A 12,862-nucleotide genomic window follows, 5' to 3' on the forward strand; every position below is an offset into this window, starting at 1 on the left:
CTATCACATTGCAGAGCCTAAGATATCATACGTCATTTCATTGCTGGGTTAATTGCAGCCATCTGGTTTCATGGCTCAGTGCACAAGCAGAATGGACTTCTTTCTGCCTGAAAAATTAGGCAAGTGAAGTTGAAAATGTCTATGTGGGCAATGCCTTCAAGCGACAGCTTCTCCCCATGTAAGCTCACAGGTAAGAGTGAAATAGAGGAAATTAAATGTTGTGAAAGGTAAGCCAACTTACACAGACACACAAACCCATTAAGATCATATCTGAATTACAAAGATAAAAAATATTTATGCTTGATATGTATCTATCTCTGTCCAGGTTGAGTAGTTATATTAGTAGAATATTTCTTTTGTTATTTGAGTTGAATACCATGTTCATTTGCTCTGACAACTGTGATATGGATAACTATAGCCTATTATGCTTAGACTAATCAGAAAAGAAACGTGATGGGAGATGAGAGTTTCCTATAGCCTATTATGCTTAGACTAATCAGAAAAGAAACGTGATGGGAGATGAGAGTTTCCTAAGCCATAGTGTATGTAAAGCACAGTTTAGAAAAAACTGCATACACAGTTACTCTCAAACTTTTTTAACTACATGATTTGTATATCTTCACAAAATTAATAATCAATATTTAAAAAAAATCAAATTACTTCAGCTGCTGCTGACATCACTTCAGAGTAAATGTATGATGTGCCAATGAAGACTGTTAACTATGTTATAAAACAAAGATCTAATTTAATTACTGGCTGTTACATTTGGAAAATTTGTTGATTACATTGTTATGTGAAGTTAATAAATGGAGTAATCTGCCTGCTACAGTCATTCACTCTATGGTTACCTATTTGTCTATTAGCCCTGGTAATTGTTACTAGCTTTCTAATTTTTAAGAAATAAAGGAATTGGCTGCACTTCCAGGTTATACAAACTGCAAATTAACATGTTTGTCATAAATAAATACATAACACATTTTCTATTACAGCTTTATTAGTGCTTTGAGCAATATTTAGTTCAGCAGTTCTTAAGTAGGAAATAAAAAGAGTACTAAATGGTGGAATATCTTCTCTCAAAAAGATTTAGGATTCAACTATAATATGAGTATTGCTGAATCAGTCAAAGAAGCTTTTTTCACTAGAGAATTTACTCATCTAAATTGTTACTTTCTGAAAGCAATTGGAAGACCTGAATATATTTCATTATTTGCTCATACGCTCAGCAAAGATCAAAAGAGATACACATTACACTGGCTGGATGGCTGGACCCAGGAAGTGCTGGTGAGTGGGGCTGAATCTAGCTGCCATCTGGCCATTAGTGGTGTCCCCCAGGGCTCAGCCCTGTTTAATATCTTTGTCAATAAACGGAGGCAGGGATTGAGCACACCCTCGAGTAAATTTGCAGACAACACCAAGCTGGATGGGAGTGTTGATCTGCTGGAGGGTAGAAAGGCTCTAAAGAGGGGTCTGGACAGGCTGAACTGATGGAACAAGACCAACAAGGCCAAGTGCCAGGTCCTGCCCTTGATTCACAACAACCCCATTCATTACGACACTTGACTTTTCTTTCCTAACCACCTACTGTTGCAGTGAAAACTCAACTTTGACGTACCTCCACCCTAGATTTATCATTAAATAGCACACAAAATATTCCCCAATACCAGATGCAGAACTAAAACTAGGAGTGTGTCCAACACAGAGTACAGGAATAGACAGTAAGGTAGAGAACATGAGAGCTGCTGAAGACTCTGGCCCTGCCCAAATCCTCTGAAACTACAGTACCTCTTTGAAGGTGTTCAAAGATTTTTATTTTCTGATAAAGGCAAGTTCAGCTGATGAAATAACAATTTGAAAATGTATAGGTATATTTTACTTAATTTTTCTGGGACACGAATCAGGCTACGAGGAGTAGCCTGGTAGTCCAACACTAAGTGAAGAAAAGCAGACAAGACAACATAAAATGAAAAAAGAAGAAGACAGTTTTGATGTAGCACACATGTACTCTGGGAAGAGTTACACACATAGATGGATATTGATATGGTACTACCTATGTCATCAGAAGAATCAGATGGCTATCAGTTACTATTCTGACTATCCAAACACAGCATTTTTGGAGAATACCATGTAGCTATTGCAAAAAGAACTGCATTTTACAGGATATATTAATAACATGACTACACCACTGCTTTCATATTTATTCATTTACCTTTTTTTTTCAAGAAAGCATGAATTTTTCCTATGTTTCAATCTAACAGTTTTGTGGAAATGGTATCAAAATTATTTAAACAATGCTGAAAAATATGGATTATCAAACTTAGTGATGAAACTTGATCCTTATTTGATAATATTGATTTACAGGTTGAGGCATTTAAAAACAGAAGCATTGCTTGTTGAAACAAGATACTTACAATCAGGTTGTCTGACTAGGTCCCATTAATGCTGATTCTGTCACTATTAGAAACCTTTCTGACAACAAGAAGAAAACAAACAGGAAAAAAAATTGGTTACGCAAATGCTACATGGATAAACCATCTGCCAGGGGAAAAAAAAAAAAAAAAAGGCAAAAACTTAAATTTAAAAGTTTGGACACAAAAGATAACAGTACCTCCAGAAGGTCCACCTCACTGTTACAAAGTGATGACAAGATGAAGAGAATGACATAAGACAATATTAGATCTCTGTTTAGTTTCCCCACAGCAGGTAGCCTTCTAAGCCAGTAAATACAGTGCCACCATCCCTTGTAACAAGCCACAGGTTTTGTGTTACAAGAAATGTTTCCAAAAGAATCATAATTAAAGTTATAAAATTCTAATTACTCCTATGAGCAACCCTCTCCCTGACTCTCCAAGCCACCAGCCTCAGGACCAAGAAAAGCAGTGAAGGCCCTGAGCATAACACAGAGATGCTGGACAAATACCAGAAAAGTTTAAAATGGCATTACCAGAAATAAGCTGTAAAAACTGAATAATTTATATTATAAGAATTTAGAATCTTTGTAAATGGATGGGTTAATAATTCTCTGTTTAAATTGTTAAGACCTGTAATTAGACTAAAACATCTTGGTTTCATGCGTAAATCTCACTTTGAGTGCAAATTGTATTACAACTGCTTCTAGGATGTAATTTGGATGCCAAAAATTGGTAACTTCTCAGGGAAAAACTGTTCCATTTACATAGCTAAAATCAAGATTTAATTAGCTTTCTGATTTATTAATGAGAAATAATGAACTAACAATCAATGAATTTTGCATTCATTATTAACTAAAACAGAAAAAGTACAATATTAGACACTTACAAAATGTTGATAAACACCTCTTAATTTCTAAAATCCCTCTCTGCTCAATCCCACAAAGTTCTAAGAGCACTCAGACCCACAGAACTATGGGAACATAGACAGCATACGGCTTACAAGCACAACATTCCCCCCTGGGAGGGCAGGTTACCCAATTGACAGAAACCTTTTGTGAGGGAGAGAGGAGCTCCAGCTTTGTGAGAAGCTGTGTCTCTCCCCACAGGCTGCTAACCCACATTTTGGTGTGAAAGCACAAATGAAGGATACACACACACACACACACACACACAAGGTGTGAGTCCCTACTTGTTTCATCTCATAGTGCCACGATGGAAGACTCCCAGCAGGAAGGAGGTTCAACCACCACCACTGCAAGGTATTTCCCCTCGTGCCAAAGGTTTTCCTTTTACATATTTCTTTTAAAGCTGAGTCCTTTATTTCAGAAATTCCTTCAGAGTTTCCCAGTTAACATTTAAGCAAACACCCCCTCAGACAGTTTTGGGTGCTCCCCTTCACACCCACATCCTTGTGTTAACATTTGTTGTCAAGGGTGGGCTGTGCTGGCATTCCTACAGTAACAGATTAGTGGATGGTGGTGTAGGCAATTAAAGACTTAAAATTTAGTGCAGAAAGAAAGTGAAAAGAACTCAAATACATACAGAAGAGGTCATGGAAAAAGAAGTGAAATAGATAGTATCAGAGGAGCTTAACAGAGATGCACAAAGACCGAGTAGAAGACCACTCATGCTAAAAAATATCAGATATATCAGAAACTGAAGCGACAAAGGAGACCTAAGTAAAGACTGCCCAATACTGTCGAATGACGTATTTTATTGTAAATTACTTTGGGAGTCTTAATTACTCTAAATTACTCAACATCCTGTTGAAGTCTAGTTAAATGGAATGCCTTTTGGTAGATTATGCATTTGTTTTGAGTATGAAATTATGTTAAACACCAGAGGAAACAATATCATTTTGCTCAGAATTTATTTAACCTACTTGTCCCTGTGAAAAAGATTCTTTTTAACTGCAAGATCAAGTTTTATTAACCATTATCTGAGACTACTATAACTTCATTAATTTTATTTGTTAGAATGACCATTGATTCTGAAAGGAACAATGACCAGTATTACAATTACCATAGAAAAGACTCAGTTACAGGCAGTGCAATAAACTAAGAAAACTGAATCATAAACTTAAGCTCAGGTAGTTACATATAAATCACATTTTGTTTACATTCTTGTTAATGAAGTTGGCTGATGATCACCTTCTTCAAAAACTTAAAGACATTCAGAAACTTAAACAGTTCAATGCTACTATTTTTGAACTGGAGAATCTTCAGTATAGCTGGATAAATAACAAATTCCTTCATTAAATATTACTTCCTTCACTATTTGGTTACTATTTTGATTCAGGTGCTTTGAATTTCTTTGAAAAGCTTCATGCAGATATAAACCAGTTTTCTGAAGTATAGAAAGACAATAATTTTGTTGGCCCTACTTTCAGTTTGAAGTTTTTTCTACAGTACAGATAAAGTATTTTATTTTCACAAAAAAGTACTTTCTGGCAAGCATCTGTATCAAAGTTATGTGAAACATTTCAGAAGAATAAAACAATGCAAGTCATAATTTCACAATGAAGTCATGTCAACAGAGTTTCAAACGTTAATGCTCTTCGAGCACAGAGAAAAGTTGCTCTTTGAACAAAGCTATGCTTTCTGATGGAAAAATGCAACTTCTGTGAAACAAAACAAAACTTCTATTGTGAGATCACCATATAGCCAAAAGCATGAGCCTGGAAGATCTGTTGAAGATCCGAATTCATATCAGACAGAAGAAATTACTACATTCATCTTTCAAGACCAAAGGTGCGGTTCTACAGAATTCAACAAAGATGCAGTTCTACAGAATTGGTCCCGGCTAGGGTAATATATTCATCCACCATACACAGCACACAAAAGAATGGGTATAACCATGCTTAATCCATGGAATTCTGAAATTAAAGTGGTAATTGGGGATTTATACAATGGGGAACTGTGTACTTGAGACAATACTTTTTCAGAAATTCTGTGTGTTCTGTCTTCAGTTTCATGACTTAATTTATTTTCTTAGAAATAATATAATAAATGCATTTTATTTGTACATATTATCAAGCAGCTAACTTAAGTAGCACAATTTCCATGAGTAGTTACACCAGTCTTAAAGGGAAGTTATCATTATGTATCACATTCAAAAGCAAAAACTCCTAGAACTTTGGTACTAGGACAGGCATATTAAAATGGGCTAGCAATATGAATCTACGTGCATATATATTCAAGGCATCATCCTCTAGAAATATATTAAGGTCTAAAATTATTTTAAGTTTATGAAGCTGGATAAAATTCACATTATCTTCCTCATTGAATGGTATTAAAATAGCTGTAATCTCTTAGAATTGATTTTAAGTTGCAAATACGCATTCACTCAGTCTGCAAAGAAATGTTGCTCTATAACCAAAGTGCAGAACTTGAGAATTCATTTTATTGGTTTTCCAGTTTAATTGCAAACACCTTTTTTATTTTCACACATATGTATGTACACATATGTGTGTGTATAGAAGGATGGATGTGTATGTGTTCGTTTCAGCATAAAGAAATTTGTTTTTACATAGCGACTCAAAACAATAGAAACTGAAAATTCTACATAAATACATAATAAATTTATTCAAAATAGCCAGAAGTAGTCTGGCACAGTAGATAATCTGTAACTGAATTATTTTCATAGCAAATGCCAAACAGATCTCTGGATACAAGATGTTCTTGAAGATGTTCATTTATGAAAGAAAAGACAACAATTTCAAGAAGAAAAATTGCAATATTTTCCTAAGTACCTAAGTGCGTTGCAAACTACTGGCCCTAGATTCTGAGCCTGTTCTGCAGCCTGGAGCCCATTTTCCATACTTGCCTGCATGCTACAGCACAAACTGCGGCCACTTATGTCCTACCTTGATAAGTACCCTGTATGCAATTTTTTGCCTTCAGTGAGATCGCAAGTTGCACAGAGTTTTAGCCCATGTTAAGGCTGACAAGTGTTGCTAAAGGTATGATGGCTTTGGAGAAAAATACCACACAGGCTTAAGTAACACAAGTAAGGTTCCAGGCAGAAGGCTCAACTCCCCAGATACAGATGGCGAGCAGAAAACTGAGGGGGTGTGACTGGCATATACCCTCTGAGTACACTCTAGGTGCATATATACTTCAGAAATAAATGTTCTGATTAGTGTGAAGAGGAAAAACTGAGAAGTTTTGCTCGGATACCCTAGACTTTAACCAGAAAAGAATTTTATGTAGAAATTACAGAAGTTACATAACTTTCAACCAAAGTTCAGTCTAGGTATCTGAGACAGATAAGACAGCTCACACAAGACGAGAGAAAGTTTAACTCTACGCACTAATGACCAAGGAATGTCTTTGAATTCCTAGTAGCCAAACTTAAAGGCTCATTTTTCAAAATGTAACTCATCATACTACATCTTATTATTTTCTTCTACTCTCAAGCATAGAATCAAAGAACTGTAGATGGTTTGCGTTGGCAGGGACATTTTACATCCTCTAGGTCCAACCTACCTGCTATGAGCAGGGACACCTTCACTATACCAGGCTGTTCAATGCCTCTCCAGCCTGGCTTTGAACACCTCCAGGTATTGGGCATCCACTTTTCTGAGCAACTTGTTGCAGCGCCTCACCACCCTGACAGTTTAAAATTTCTTCCTAATTCAAACCTTTCTAATTCTAAATTCTTTCAGTTTAGAGCCATTCCTCCTTGTCCTGTCACAGAATCATAGAATTATTGCAATTTGGAAAAGACCTCCAAAATCATCTAGTTCAACCTTGTAAACTGAGTCACAGAACCAGATGTCATGTCCAGTCATTTCTTGACCACCTCCAGGTGACTCTGCCATCACCTGGAGTAAATCAAGCTACTTTGTTTTCATCAGGACTGAAATGCTCAGTCACAGCCTCAGCTGTCGAGATGCTGCTACCTCAGACTGCTAAGGGTGGCAGCTCTCACTAGATTTTTTGTGGTCACTAGCAGAGAATTCCCTATAGGGATTATAGGGGGACTTTCCTATAGGGATAGTTATTTCCTAACACAGAAACATGTAAAAAAGTTAAACCATAGAAGCTACAACAGTTTCAGATTTAGTATTTTCTAAATTTGGAGTGCTTGACTTGAAGGTTTAATATTATTTTATTTTTTCTTGTTTTTTTCCTCTAATAACTTAATTGCATCACAAAGACCAAAATATTATTTACAAATTATCCACCAGAGTTTTGCAATGATTTTCATTATGTTACATAGCAAATTATAGATATGGCACTATAAATTACCTAAATGATGAATGCATAATATGTCTTGATACTCTTCAAGAAACCATAAAATTAACACAAAATGAACCTAAATGAAGTTGACACATTTGGCTAAGCAAACTTTTTAAACATATTTAAACCACACAAATAAGAATACTTGTAATAGTTTCAGACACTTTAGAATAATCAGCATGTTTGTTTGTGTTTTCTTTATTAAATTAAAAGGTTTATTCACCATAAATTATATGCTTTTTGACACAGTATCTCAAATAATCCACCTGTTTGGAAGTGTGAATTAATTTCTAAAGTTTTTTGGCTTTCTTTTGGAATGGGATATATATTTCAGAATCTCAGATTTCAAAACCATATGCACTTCTTTTAATCTGTTTACCTAATGGAGTAGCATGAAAATTAACACTTAACTGTGAATAAAAAAGAAAAAACAAAAAAACACAACTGCTTTGGTTTCTACCAGATAGAATGCAGGGATCTGGATGGAAGTTGAGTTACCAAAAATGTATCAGGAATGTGATTCCTTTCACCTTTTTACTTTATAAATACTAGCATGAATATACAGTTTCAGAGCAATACAAATGTTAAAGAATTTTTACAACAAAATAAACATTATAAAAATTAAGCACCATTGAGCAGTTGACTGATCTTTCAGTTCTCACCTGGCATTTCTTCATATCACTACAAGTCGTTAGGAGTAGAACAGAACAGATCTAGAGCAAGTACTCTATGTAAGTCAGACAAAGAAATAGCTTGAGCTGGAATAAAGTGCACACACACACACCCATGACTTAAGAGGCTGTGGTATGTTATAAAATGTTTTAATAGTTGCACAGTGAAGAGAAGAAAATTAAGTTCAATGCTCCAGTGGTTCTCTAATGGCCAAAACCGAGACAATATCCTTGCTAAAATACAGACAGCACGTGATTTTTCTTTAAGTTTTGAATTTCAGGATAAGTATTATTTGTTGCCATTGTGAAGTAGATTTTCATGTACTGTATATTCTACTGGCATTTATAGCTAGAATTTTCTAAACCAAGTGTAAGAAAATTCATTAGAGTCCTATGTTCTGATGGCAGTAATTAAAGGGACATAGTGATAAAGTCACTTACTTGGAAATGAAAAACCAAAAATCACCATATTTTTAATGCAACCTCCCACTCATAGATGAAACAGAATGTTTCATTTCTAGCCCTAGAAAGAAAATAAGGTTAAATATTTTTAATTCAAATCATATTCCTAGCTCAAAATTTAATATACAGATAGAGTTTCTACTTAATTAAAGCTGAAGTCAAGTGATTGCTTTCCAGTGAATACAGTGCAACTTAAGGTATAGGGGAAAAAATAATACCCTGGTCACAGTAAGATTTAAATGATTTCCCAAACAGTTGCAAAACACTGGCAAAGTCAAACCTGAGCTGCTCAAATTGTCCCAAGACTCCTGAGCAAATTTCTGTGTTTTCCAGGAGAAAGCAGAAACTCCACTGCACATAGCCACAACTGTCAACTGTTTTCAATTTTGAGACTCCTCAAGTATCAGCACTGAACTCCTGGCTTTTGAGAACTGGACTGTCTACATGTGATCCTAGAACACTTAATGTTGGCCCAATTCCTGTGCAAGACACAACCGTATTGAAGAAAAGAAATGCAATGAGGTCCTGGTGCCTGCCCGCTAGGGAGCATTTCCAAATCTTTTACCAAAACTACTTCAACTCTTTCACAGTATTAGCAAACTGAACAAATGAATGATCAGTGATATGTTATGAGCTTTATCAGCAGGTGCCCATGAGTGGGAAAATGATTACCACTGCACTCTACATTCTACATCTCTACATCTCCTCATTAAAACAGTTTGTAGTAGTAAAGATTTATTAAGTACTATTATTTCTTTTATTACTTCCCATGTTCAGAGCATATACAGTGCATTTGGTACCTGAAGCTTAAATTTCTGAAAACTGCCATGCAACACGAGAGTGACTAGTGTCAACAGAAGGTTCACTGTGAAAAATTAAAGCCAAATATAAAGTTAGGTAACATAAAAAAGCAAATGCTATACAGTTCAATTTCATTAACTAAATTTTTAGTATGGTTTTGCATTTAATTTCCCTGTTTCTTTGCTCTTTACTTGTGAAATAGACTATCCCTTAGCCTACAAGTAATGAGTTTATTAATGTTATGTTTATTACAGAGTTACTAATGTCATTAAGTACTCCAGAACTTGCATGACAACAGCCACACTTCTCCTGTTAAGGAATCAACCATTTTGTATTCAGAGCATCCTTTACATAATAAACAATAAATATGACATGTTGACACAGTGTAAGGAGTGTAGGAAAGCAAAAACTGAATAACAAATACATTTTCCTAAAGTAATCTTTGTAATTTCATACATAAATAGTGTTGTGTACCTGTTTAAAAAAAAAAAGAAGGATTGTATTTAAAAACCGCTCTAATGCACAGGGGAGTTGAAATAAGGGTATTCATAAATTTAATCCTAGCAGTTTCTCAGCCTGGTTTAATTTATTTTAATGAAACTGTTTATAGAGAGGATAGTAATAGTTCTGAAGGCGTCTTTGATAAGCAGGCAGCACATTCTAACTGTCAGAACAAACAGTGGTAAACCTTGGCAGAAACTGTTTCAGATTATGCTAAAATTAACAAAGCTTCATGTTACTCAGCTGTACAATATTGCACACATAAGGAAAGAACATCTTTCGAAATCTCTGTGAGAATCATATAATCACAGCTGTCACTTAGTAATTCCAATAATTTCTTACAATATAAAAGAAAGTATCTAACATATCTCATAATGGCAATCATCAACAAATACTGATTTTCTTCACATTAATCACTGAAAGGAGCAGTATGAGTGTTACTAAAAATATCAATATCAATCTGAGAAAATAAATTCTCAAAAGTTTGTAGGGGAAGTGGTCTTGTCCAACTTCTGACTTTTGGAATGGAGACAGATCTCTCTCTTGCATAGCTGTGGTATTCTCTGAAGATAAATGGCCTAGCATTGTGGAATCCTACAACAGAAAAAGCAGAAACACAAATTTTCTTACCTCAGCTCATTAATTATAATGTTGCCTTTTTGCTGCTTCTCATACTGTATTTTATTGCTGGCAGTGGTCTTTCAACACTCTGGTTTTACAAATTCTAGCATTATTGTCAGAACTATCTCTGTGGAAAAAAAAACTGAATGGACAAAAACTTGGCCTTGAGTAAGAAGAGCATTTTGATTGTTCAGATTGGTAACAGTAATTAAGGACACTGATCCACTCAGAGTCGAAAATGTGGATGAAACACTGAGTAGTCTATCCTAAGGTCTACCTAATGGACTTGTTTCAGTCTCATTTCCTGAGATTCTTCATCCTGTGTGTGTTGATCCTGTGGGACTGAACTACCATGACAGGATGAATACCCAGTCTAATCAATACGGACACACTGACTGGGTTTTGTACGCATGTAAGTAACACCGCTTAAAAATAACACGTAGTAGAAAAAAACAGATCCCTACTCAAAACCAATACATACACTCTCTGTTTCTGGTATAAAATATCTGTATCTGTCTACATTCCTAACACAGCAATTTTTCCACAAACAAACAAAAAAATAAATTGGCATTTTTTCTTTGAAAAATTTTTATAAGTTATGACTGGGAAAGAACTAACTTTAAGTTTCACAGTGAAATCAGGATAAGGTTTTAATGTAAAATATTATTTTCTCAGGACTCCATGTAAGTTAACAATATTATTATTACCACCACTAACAAATGACAAGAGGTTTAATTATAAAAGGATGTACAGAGCAAAATCAAGCTGGTATTTAACTACGTTCCAAAGAATAAGTAATAAAAAATAGAAGTCTGCCTTTTCTCCTAATTAGTGTTAAAATACACTTTTTTTTCTTTTTTCTTAGCTATGATCACACTAACATCTTACATATTGTAATTACAGTGGTAAGGAGCTTTATTTCAAACAAGTGCTATGAGCTACTTATGATTTGTTTAGCTAAGTACCCCCAAACCTCTCTAATAGAAGAGAACATAAGCCACAATTCTCTGACAAAGCAGTCAGTGAACTCTGAATAAAATTCCTTAATTATTATCTCCTAACCATAGTACAAGAACATTATAAACTAACGCTGAGAACAAAGAATATTTAAAAAGCTATAGAATTATACAACTTGAATAGCTATGAAATAAAAAGACCTTAATCCCTCATATAATGATAATTTGATCTTTCCCATAATATTGATATACACATCTCTTTACACTTTTACAGATAAAGCTTTTATTAACCCAATTATGTAAAATTGTACAAAATAAAAATTCAAATATTTTATTCACTGTTTCATTGATACAAACATTACTTTCTATAAACACATATGCATATGTAGGTGCACCTCCTGCTTTCACATTAAACCATATTCCTTCAGTAGTTCTAACATTTAGTAAACTTTTTAAAGATTAAGCAAATCGTAAATGTACTTTTATGTCATCACTTCAACTGTGCTGCTAATCATAAAGGTATTTTATTTAATTATTTATTCTTGTCTTTTATCTATGTGTGAGATATTTTTACTTAATGTAAACTTAGGAGATTAGAAATTAAATTCAATATTGGTAGCAAAAAAATTTAAACTTCATATCAATCTAACTGAAAAGATGCAGTATACTAACATTTTTAGAAAATATTTTTATTTGAAATTAAATAAAACTGACAAGCATGAAAAACAGAACCATCATTCTAAAGCATACCTAAAGCAATCTAGATAATTCAAGAGCTATATATCTTAGTTCTATGATATATACCATATGAGTATATGGGCTCTACAGTCACATGTCTTAAGTATAGGGCACATTATCTAATACACAGTAGTAAAGTTCAGATACTCAAAAACAGATGGAGGGACTTGGGGAGGGATTGAGTAATAACAAAATCACATATCAAGTTCTCCCCTCAAGATTTTTTTGTGATTCCTACTGTCAGCAACAAAATCTAGCAGTATTTCTGAAACATATATTAAAATTCTGCAGTACTTAACCGTATGCTTAAAGATAAGCTCATATTTACCTGTTTTAGTCAGTGAGATCAAACGTAAAGAAAAATTAAAAGCACTTTTTTAGAAGGAAGAAACCAAAACTAACAAAAACTGTACTGTAAAATCATTTTACAATGACAATCACAGAAAATTAATTCCCCATGC

General features: G+C 34.4%; 1 protein-coding gene across 15 annotated transcripts in view; it reads right to left on the bottom strand.

Annotated features, from left to right (window-relative positions):
- TENM3 (teneurin transmembrane protein 3) overlaps nt 1–12,862 on the bottom strand; it is a 1,284,378-nt gene that overhangs the window by 1,176,977 nt on the left and 94,539 nt on the right. Inside the window, exon 3 of one of the 15 annotated variants that reach the window (XM_030947658.1) lies at nt 2,409–2,466. The exons of the other annotated variants lie outside the window; for them this stretch is intronic. The gene's annotated coding sequence lies outside the window, so the exon portion shown is untranslated. The remainder of the gene's footprint in view (nt 1–2,408; nt 2,467–12,862) is intronic. 15 annotated transcript variants of the gene reach the window in all.

This window comes from Camarhynchus parvulus, chromosome 4 (genome assembly GCF_901933205.1).
Source record: "Camarhynchus parvulus chromosome 4, STF_HiC, whole genome shotgun sequence".
Lineage (NCBI taxonomy): Eukaryota > Metazoa > Chordata > Aves > Passeriformes > Thraupidae > Camarhynchus > Camarhynchus parvulus.